The 9,466-nt window shown below is 60.4% G+C and overlaps 2 non-coding genes and 1 pseudogene across 2 annotated transcripts; all 3 read left to right on the top strand.

Moving 5' to 3' along the window:
• Window positions 1–4,612: 4,612 nt before the first annotated feature.
• Window positions 4,613–6,427, top strand: LOC142794719 (small subunit ribosomal RNA). The gene has a single exon (XR_012892566.1). It is a non-coding gene; the product is annotated as a small subunit ribosomal RNA (ribosomal RNA).
• A 1,719-nt stretch (window positions 6,428–8,146) lies between these two features.
• LOC142794724 (5.8S ribosomal RNA) lies at window positions 8,147–8,299 on the top strand. Its single transcript, XR_012892569.1, has one exon. It is a non-coding gene; the product is annotated as a 5.8S ribosomal RNA (ribosomal RNA).
• Window positions 8,300–9,453: 1,154 nt separating this feature from the next.
• The window catches only part of LOC142794723 (large subunit ribosomal RNA), a 3,742-nt pseudogene continuing 3,729 nt past the window's right edge, over window positions 9,454–9,466 (top strand).

Here is a 9,466-nt window from a genome sequence, read left to right as displayed (position 1 = left end):
CGGCGTCTTTCGACGTGCTCGCCGGCGACCGTCGCACGAGTACGTCGCACGAGCGCGTCTGCCGGGGCGCCGTTTGCGAAGCCGACGCAAAAGTGGGAACCGCCGCTCGGATGATCGCCGCTTTCGGCAGAGTGAGTGTTGGCACTCCGGGGAAGCGAAACAGCGTGAATGCGCCCACGAAATCGGCGTATTTTGAAGTGCCCGCCGGCGACCGTCGCACGAGTACGGTAAACCGCGTCAGCCGGGGCGTAGTTCGGGACGCCGACGAAAAAGTGGGAAGCGCAACTCGGATCTTCGCCGTTTTTGCAGGAGTGAGTGGCGGCCCTCCTGCGAGACCAAGAAGCATCGATTCGTGCACGAATTCGGCGCCTTTCGACGTGATCGCCGGCGACCGTCGCTCGAGTAGGGCAAACCGCGTCTGCCGGGGCGGGCTTCGGGACGCCGATGCGAAAGTGGGAAACGCTGCTCGGATGTTCGCCGTTTTTGGCCGAGTGAGTGCTGGCACTCGGGCGAAGCCAAACGGGGCCGATTACGGCACGATATCGGCGTCTTTCGACGTGCCCGGCGGCGACCGTCGCACGAGTACGGTAAACCGCGTCAGCCCGGGCGGAGTTCGGGACGCCGATGCGAAAGTGGAGAACGCCGCTCGGATCTTCGCCGTTTTTGGAGGAGTGAGTGGCGGCACTCCGGAGAAGCCAAGGAGCGCCAATTAGCGCACGATATCGGCGTCTTTCGACGCGCTCGCCGGCGACCGTCGAACGAGTAGGGCAAACCGCGTCTGCCGGGGCGGGGTTTACGACGCCGACGCAAAAGTGGGAACCGCCGCTCGGATGTTGGCCGTTTTTGGCAGAGTGAGTGCTGGCACACCGGCGACGCGAAAGAGCGCGAAAGCGCCCACGAAAGTGGCGTATTTGGACGTGCTTGACGGCGACCGCTGCAGGAGTACGAAAAACCACGTCAGCCGGGGCGAGCGACCCACGGCGGTCTGGGTGCTTATCGCTGCTATTATAGGGGCACCCCGGCAGACGCAGAAAAAAAAAATTTTTTTTCGACCTTCTTTTTTGCTGGTCGAGCTCGGGTAACCCAGGTCGCAATGGGAGCCGCGCACGAAAGCGGCGTCGCGAGACGCGTTCGCGGTCGCTAGTCGCACGAGCTCGGCAACCGCGTCAGCCGGCGCGGAGTTCGGGATGCCGACGGCTAAGTGGGTACCGCTGCTCGGATGTTCGCCGTTTTTGGCCGAGTGAGTGCTGGCACTCCGGCGAAGCGAAACGGGGCCGATTCGGGCACGATATCGGCGTATTTCGACGTGCTCGCCGGCGACCGTCGCACGAGTACGGCAAAGCGCGTCTGCCGGGGCGAGGTTTGCGATGCCGACGAAAAAGTGGGAAGCGCCGCTCGGATCTTCGCCGTTTTTGCAGGAGTGAGTGGCGGCCCTCCTGCGAGACCAAGAAGCATCGACTCGCGCACGATATCGGTGTCTTTCGACGTGCCCGCCGGCCACCGCCGCACGAGTACGGCAAACCGCGTATGCCGGGGCGGGGTTGGCGACGCCGACGCAAAAGTGGGAACCGCCACTAGGATGTTCGCCGTTTTTGGCAGAGTGAGTGCTGGCACACCGGCGACGCGAAAGAGCGCGAAAGCGCCCACGAAAGTGGCGTATTTGGACGTGCTTGACGGCGACCGCTGCAGGAGTACGAAAAACCACGTCAGCCGGGGCGAGCGACCCACGGCGGTCTGGGTGCTTATCGCTGCTATTATAGGGGCACCCCGGCAGACGCAGAAAAAAAAAATTTTTTTTCGACCTTCTTTTTTGCTGGTCGAGCTCGGGTAACCCAGGTCGCAATGGGAGCCGCGCACGAAAGCGGCGTCGCGAGACGCGTTCGCGGTCGCTAGTCGCACGAGCTCGGCAACCGCGTCAGCCGGCGCGGAGTTCGGGATGCCGACGGCTAAGTGGGTACCGCTGCTCGGATGTTCGCCGTTTTTGGCCGAGTGAGTGCTGGCACTCCGGCGAAGCGAAACGGGGCCGATTCGGGCACGATATCGGCGTATTTCGACGTGCTCGCCGGCGACCGTCGCACGAGTACGGCAAAGCGCGTCTGCCGGGGCGAGGTTTGCGATGCCGACGAAAAAGTGGGAAGCGCCGCTCGGATCTTCGCCGTTTTTGCAGGAGTGAGTGGCGGCCCTCCTGCGAGACCAAGAAGCATCGACTCGCGCACGATATCGGTGTCTTTCGACGTGCCCGCCGGCCACCGCCGCACGAGTACGGCAAACCGCGTATGCCGGGGCGGGGTTGGCGACGCCGACGCAAAAGTGGGAACCGCCACTAGGATGTTCGCCGTTTTTGGCAGAGTGAGTGCTGGCACTCCGGCGAAGCGAAAGAGCGCGAATGCGCCCACGAAAGTGGCGTGTTTGGACGTGCTTGACGACGACCACCGCAGGAAAACGAAAAACCACGTCAGCCGGGGCGAGCGACCCATGGCGGTCTGGGTGCTTATCGCTGCTATTATAGGGGCACCCCGGCAGACGCAAAAAAAAAAAAAATTTTTTTTCGACATTCTTTCTTGCTCGTCGACCTCGGGTGACCCAGGTCGCAGTGGGAGCCGCGCACGAAAGCGGCGTCGCGAGACGGCTTCGCGGTCGCTAGTCGCACGAGCTCGGCAACCGCGTCTGCCGGGGCGGAGTTCGGGACGCCGACGGCTAAGTGGGAACCGCCGCTCGGATGTTCGCCGTTTGTGGCCGAGTGAGTGCTGGCACTCCGGCGAAGCCAAACGGGGCCGATTCCGGCACGATATCGGCGTCTTTCTACGTGCTCGCCGGCGACCGTCGCACGAGTACGGCAAAGTGCGTCTGCCGGGGCGGGGTTTGCGACGCGTACGCAATAGTGAGAACCGTCGCTCGGATGTTCGTCGTCTTTCGCCGAGCCAGTGCTGGCACTCCGGCGAAGCCGAACGGAGCCGATTCGGGCACGATATCGGCGTCTTTCCACGTGCTCGCCGGCGACCGTCGCACGAGTACGGTAAACCGCGTCAGCCGGGGCGGAGTTCGGGACGCCGATGCGAAAGTGGGAAGCGCCGCTCGGATCTTCGCCGTTTTTGGAGGAGTCAGTGGCGGCACTCCGGTGAAGCCAAGGTGCGCCAATTCGCGCACGATATCGGCGTCTTTCGACGTGCCCGCCGGCCACCGTCGCACGAGTACGGCAAACCTCGTCTGCCGGGGCGGGGTTTGCGACGCCGACGCAAAAGTGGGAACCGCCGCTCGGATGTTCGCCGTTTTTGGCAGAGTGAGTGCTGGCACTCCGGCGAAGCGAAAGAGCGTGAATGCGCCCACGAAAGTAGCGTATTTGGACGTGCTTGACGGCGACCGCCGCAGGAGTACGAAAAACCACGTCAGCCGGGGCGAGCGACCCACGGCGGTCTGGGTGCTTATCGCTGCTATTATAGGGGCACCCCGGCAGACGCAGAAAGAAAAAAAAAAAAATGGGGACATGGCGTGCGTCACCGTGCGGCTTCGCAGCGTTGCCGAAGTCGCCGAGCCCTTCGACTGAGCCGAACGGCGGACAGGGAACGTTGGTCGGCCGTTCTAACCTGTCGGTGCCACGCCGAGACGTCGTTAAGGAAAACCGCGTCGTGGGCCTCTACGACGCCGTCGAGTCGTTGTACGTTTGGTGTCCAGCGTGTCGGCGGCGAGTAGCGGACACGTCGTTCACGACTTCGGTCTTTCGCAGTCGACGCGAACTTGCGGAGAGTCGTGGTGCCTCACGTTTTCGGCAGAAACCGCGGCGGAATTTTCCCGTGCGTGCGCGCACGACCTCGGTGCTGTGCCGTCAGCGTAGTGTTGCACAAACTCGTGGCCTACCCAAGGTGCGGTACGTTTGCGGCCGTATCCTCGGTGGGAATTTCGTGAGTAGGGTCGCAAATTCTACGACCTCGGCGGGTTTGAGAGCGACGTAGACTTGTGGCACGCTCAACGTGCCACACGTTTCGGGGCACACCCGCGGTGAAATTTTCTCGAGTACGCTCGTATTAGTGCCCAAGGAGGTCTGGGTACTTATCGCTGCTATTATGTGGGGGTTCTCGTGAGCGGCGTACGCGAAAGCGACCGGGTGTCTGATATGCGGCGGGCTTCGGCCTCGTCAAGCGTGTCCTCGGGTCTGCTCCAGGGGAATCCACGGCAGTCGTCTGCAGCCTCATCCGCTTGATGCGTTAGGGGCTGGTTGTCGGACGGTGCCGTTTTACCACGATATCGAGGTGTGTTCCGTGTCGTCCTCGGGCGATTCAGATGCGAAAGCGCCGAAGACGCGGGCGTGACCCGTCGTCTGGCGGCTTTGCAGTCTCGGCTCCGTTGCTAGTTCCGGCCGGTCCACCGACAGTGCAGCGGGCTTGGGCAACCCGCACGGCGCGACCGAGTCGATGCAACGAAAAAGAGCGAGCATGAACGTGCTTCTTGCCGCACGGCTCCCACTCGTCTTTCGGGAAGGTTGTGCCGTAGCGAGCTCGAACGCCGTCATCTCGGAGTGCAAAATAAGCGTGTTGGGGCGCCTGAAGGTGGCCTCCGCCGCACACAGACTGCGTCCGGCCCGCCGAAGGCGAGGACGGACGCGCAGTCGAACGATTACCTGGTTGATCCTGCCAGTAATCATATGCTTGTCTCAAAGATTAAGCCATGCATGTCTAAGTACATGCCGAAATAAGGCGAAACCGCGAATGGCTCATTAAATCAGTTATGGTTCCTTAGATCGTTTCTTCCTACTTGGATAACTGTGGCAATTCTAGAGCTAATACATGCAGTGAGCCTGGAGCCCTTTGGGTAACGGGTGCTTTTATTAGACCAAGATCGATCGGGTTTCGGCCCGTATTGTGTGGTGACTCTGGATAACTTTGTGCTGATCGCATGGCCACGAGCCGGCGACGTTTCTTTCAAGTGTCTGCCTTATCAACTTTCGATGGTAGGTTACTTGCTTACCATGGTTGTTACGGGTAACGGAGAATCAGGGTTCGATTCCGGAGAGGGAGCCTGAGAAACGGCTACCACATCCAAGGAAGGCAGCAGGCGCGCAAATTACCCACTCCCGGCACGGGGAGGTAGTGACGAAAAATAACAATACGGGACTCTTTTGAGGCCCCGTAATTGAAATGAGTACACTCTAAATCCTTTAACGAGGATCAATTGGAGGGCAAGTCTGGTGCCAGCAGCCGCGGTAATTCCAGCTCCAATAGCGTATACTAAAGCTGCTGCGGTTAAAAAGCTCGTAGTTGGATCTCAGTTCCAGACGAGTAGTGCATCTACCCGATGCGACGGCTCGGACTGAACATCATGCCGGTTCTTTCTTGGTGCACTTCATTGTGTGCCTCGAGATGGCCGGTGCTTTTACTTTGAAAAAATTAGAGTGCTCAACGCAGGCGAGTCGCCTGAATAAACTTGCATGGAATAATAGAACAAGACCTCGTTTCTGTTCTGTTGGTTTTTGGAATACGAGGTAATGATTAAGAGGGACGGACGGGGGCATTCGTATTGCGGCGCTAGAGGTGAAATTCTTGGACCGTCGCAAGACGAACTACTGCGAAAGCATTTGCCAAGAATGTTTTCATTGATCAAGAACGAAAGTCAGAGGTTCGAAGGCGATCAGATACCGCCCTAGTTCTGACCATAAACGATGCCAACCAGCGATCCGCCTGAGTTACTCAAATGACTCGGCGGGCAGCTTCCGGGAAACCAAAGTATTTGGGTTCCGGGGGAAGTATGGTTGCAAAGCTGAAACTTAAAGGAATTGACGGAAGGGCACCACCAGGAGTGGAGCCTGCGGCTTAATTTGACTCAACACGGGAAAACTTACCCGGCCCGGACACTGGGAGGATTGACAGATTGAGAGCTCTTTCTTGATTCGGTGGATGGTGGTGCATGGCCGTTCTTAGTTGGTGGAGCGATTTGTCTGGTTAATTCCGATAACGAACGAGACTCTAGCCTATTAAATAGGTGCGGGGTTCCCAGCACCTTACAACCTTCTTAGAGGGACAAGCGGCTCCTAGCCGCACGAAACAGAGCAATAACAGGTCTGTGATGCCCTTAGATGTCCGGGGCCGCACGCGCGCTACACTGAAGGAAGCAGCGTGTCTTTATCCCTGTCTGAAAAGACTGGGTAACCCGTGGAACTTCTTTCGTGATTGGGATAGGGGCTTGCAATTGTTCCCCTTGAACGAGGAATTCCCAGTAAGCGCGAGTCATAAGCTCGCGTTGATTACGTCCCTGCCCTTTGTACACACCGCCCGTCGCTACTACCGATTGAATGATTTAGTGAGGTCTTCGGACCGATGTCCGGCGCGGCCTTTCGGTTGCGCCGGTCTGTTGGAAAGATGACCAAACTTGATCATTTAGAGGAAGTAAAAGTCGTAACAAGGTTTCCGTAGGTGAACCTGCGGAAGGATCATTAACGGATTGTGAAGGGTGAGCGCCTCAGCTGCGTCTGCGCCCGACACTTTCTGCCGCTGACCCCGTTTGGACGCGGGGTCGGCTTTTCCCCACGGGGCTGCCTGAATGTGGAGCGGCACCCCGTGACAAATTGTTGCGCCCAGCGGACGCCAACACCGCGACCTTGGACGGTCGGCCAGGTGGCGGACGCGGGTACAAACGGCGCAACGCACTCATAGGTCGGCTTTCGACCCGCCACTGCACCGTGGCTCGAAGCGCTCGAAATGCGCGACCCGACCGCTGCGGGACCGCCTAGTACTGTAAACAGGAGCGGCGGAGCGCGAACGGCGAGTCGTGGTTACGTCGGTAGAAGGCGAGGCTGCGCGTTCCCGAAACGCCAGCCGAGTGCCCTCCCGACCGTTCGAGCGTGCAAGAACGAGACCCGACAATCGCGCGGCGACTGCCAAGTACGAGAGGAACGGCACAAGCGTCGGCGGTCGGTCAAGGAACTGGCGATGTGACGGGTCCGCTGTGCACCAGTGCATACCGTCCCGCCGTCCGCGGCAAGCGCCTCCGCGTCCTCGGGTGACGGAGGCTGCCGGTCGGTTCTTGCAGGCGAGGGATCTCGCTGGCACCGGTTCGCGTTGACGCGCGGCCGGTCATGGCACGGCGATGCGACGGCCGAGGTGCGCAGTACTCGATGGAGGAACCGCACGCTCCGATGACCGTCCCGCCCTCCGCGGCGTATGCGTACCGACCGTAATGGTTGCAGCAGCGCCGGCCGGCTTTTGAATTCGCCACACGAAACACGGTGCGAGATCGCGGTTAGGGGAGCGTCGACGTTGCCAGGCGTTTTGCTTGCTGCCGAGGGAAAGGCGGCACGGCCACGTCGCGCTCGTCGCGATTAGCGGGTCTGCGCGCTTTGGGAAGGTGCCGCAACGACTTGCCGAAAGAGGAAGCACGGAAGAACGAGGGACTTGGACGTCCCGACAATTGAACGCACTTGCGGCCAGGCCCTTGCTGGCTTCGTTCTTCCGCCTCGAGTAGGCTCGTACGCGGCTCCGGCGCCGAAAGTGGTCCTTGGCACCGACTTCGGTGGACGTGGGAAGTGCCGCGCAAGTACGGCGCGCCTGGCTCCACCTGTTGGCTAAAGTAGGCAGCCGGATCGGCATTTTGGTGTGCGGTGGCAAACCGTGGATGCGAAAAAAGCTTGTGCGATTTCGTGGAACAAAAAGCGGGGGTCCCCCTTTTTATGCGGAGGAGACCGACCCGCCTGCCGTGGTGAACCGCGACGCCACGGTAAAAACGGGAGAGGCTTGTCGATGGGACCGTGCATCCCGCGCTCCACGGAGGCCGGGAGGCGGCCGCCCGAGGAAATGTGTAGCCGTCGAGGCCCGCATCTGCGTGCACTCTTATCCAAATGGGTGTACCGCAGGCATTTTCTGGTTACGTGGGCCAATGAGAGCGAGCACACAACGATACCTACGGGTCCGGCTTGGAGAACCGGCTTCGACGCCTCCCGAGTATTTATAGAGGGGTGGACCACGAAAGCACTCGCAAGTAGCGAAAGCGAAACGCCGTCCGAAACACACCGTTTGCTCGATTTGCGGCAGCCGAAAAAGGCGCGGCAGAGTTTTGGAGTCCAAGCGTGCGCTGAAAAGCGCCCTTCTTGGCCACTGTTTGGCCGAGTGCCAGAAACGTTTGGTTTTGACTGTACGGAATTGAACAAACACTTTTTCACGACTCTAAGCGGTGGATCACTCGGTTCTCGGGTCGATGAAGAACGCAGCCAGCTGCGAGACTTGGTGTGAATTGCAGGACACACTGAGCACTGATTCTTTGAACGCACATTGCGGCCTTGGGTCTTCCCTTGGCTTCGTCTGTCTGAGGGTCGGATCACATATCAAGAGAGCCTTCGGCGCACAAGGGAACGTGAGCCGTCGACTCGTTTTGACCGCGTCGGCAACACGGACAGCACGCTGAACACCTCACAGCGAGCGCCAACAGCGGCCACTCAAGGGCGAGACGGTGGCGACCGTCGTGCCAGAGCCCAACCGAAACGGGGGCGACCGACTGCATTGAGGATGTGGCACCTCGTTGAGACCGCCGCAGGACTTCGAGTCGGAAGGAAGCCTGCAGGGAAAGTGCGGTCGAGGTTGCGTACTCCTCTCTGCGACCGGGCGCGCAAGAGCTGCGAGAGCCACGGACGCGCAACTTTAACGCACGGTAAACACGAGGAGCGAAAGCCGGCCAGCAAAGCTTCTCCAGCCGTGCGCAAAGTGCGCGAGATCGCAGCCTTGCGTTGCGCTTGTTGCCCTCGAAGTAAGCAGGGTGTCCCGTAGACCGGGCGCTCGAACACGCTGCGGGGCCGTGCCTCCTCCAGGCTTTGCCGCGCGAACAGGGAACGTTCGCGCGCAAAGCGCAGGGAGGTGAGGAGGCTGCGCCCGACGTTTGCGGTTCGCTGCGTACGCGGTTGATGCGGAGAGCACGGCGCGACGACTTGCCGCGAAGCGGAAAAAGTCTCCCGCACGAGTTGGCGAAACGTTGGCGAAGCTTAAGGCGTTCTCGTCGTAGTCCGCCGTCGGTCTAAGTGCTTCGCAGTTCCCGTCCCGTTCAAAAAACTGGGCCACTCCAGTTGGGGCGGGGGCGACGCTACACGAGACGATGCCTCTCGCCAGGCTGCGTGGCTGCCCTTGCGGCGGCGGCGACTGGCCTCGGCGGTGTTTGGGCTTTCGACACGGTCGTTTATCACGCAACTGCTCGGACGACGCACGCGCGCAGCGGAATGCCGCTTGCCAGCCTTGTGAAGATGTGACCCTGTACAGGGTTGCGGGCGCACTTGGTAGGGCGTCGTACTCGGTTCGCGATGGGTTTACGAACGTGTCCCGTCACTTCCACGTCACACCGGTTGTGCGCCGCACGCGTGCAGCGGGGAAGCCGATTGCCAGCCTTGTGAAGAAGTGGCCCTGTACAGGGTTGCGGGCGCACTTGGTAGGGCGAGCGCACGCGGTCGTGCAGGAAGTTGATGGAAGCGAATGTATCCGCTGTCGACCTCAGATCA

Source organism: Rhipicephalus microplus, unplaced genomic scaffold (assembly GCF_043290135.1).
Source record: "Rhipicephalus microplus isolate Deutch F79 unplaced genomic scaffold, USDA_Rmic scaffold_486, whole genome shotgun sequence".
NCBI classification, from domain to species: Eukaryota; Metazoa; Arthropoda; class Arachnida; order Ixodida; family Ixodidae; genus Rhipicephalus; species Rhipicephalus microplus.
The sequence above is the reverse complement of the archived record's forward strand: the minus strand, read 5'-3'. Positions and strand labels throughout refer to the sequence as shown.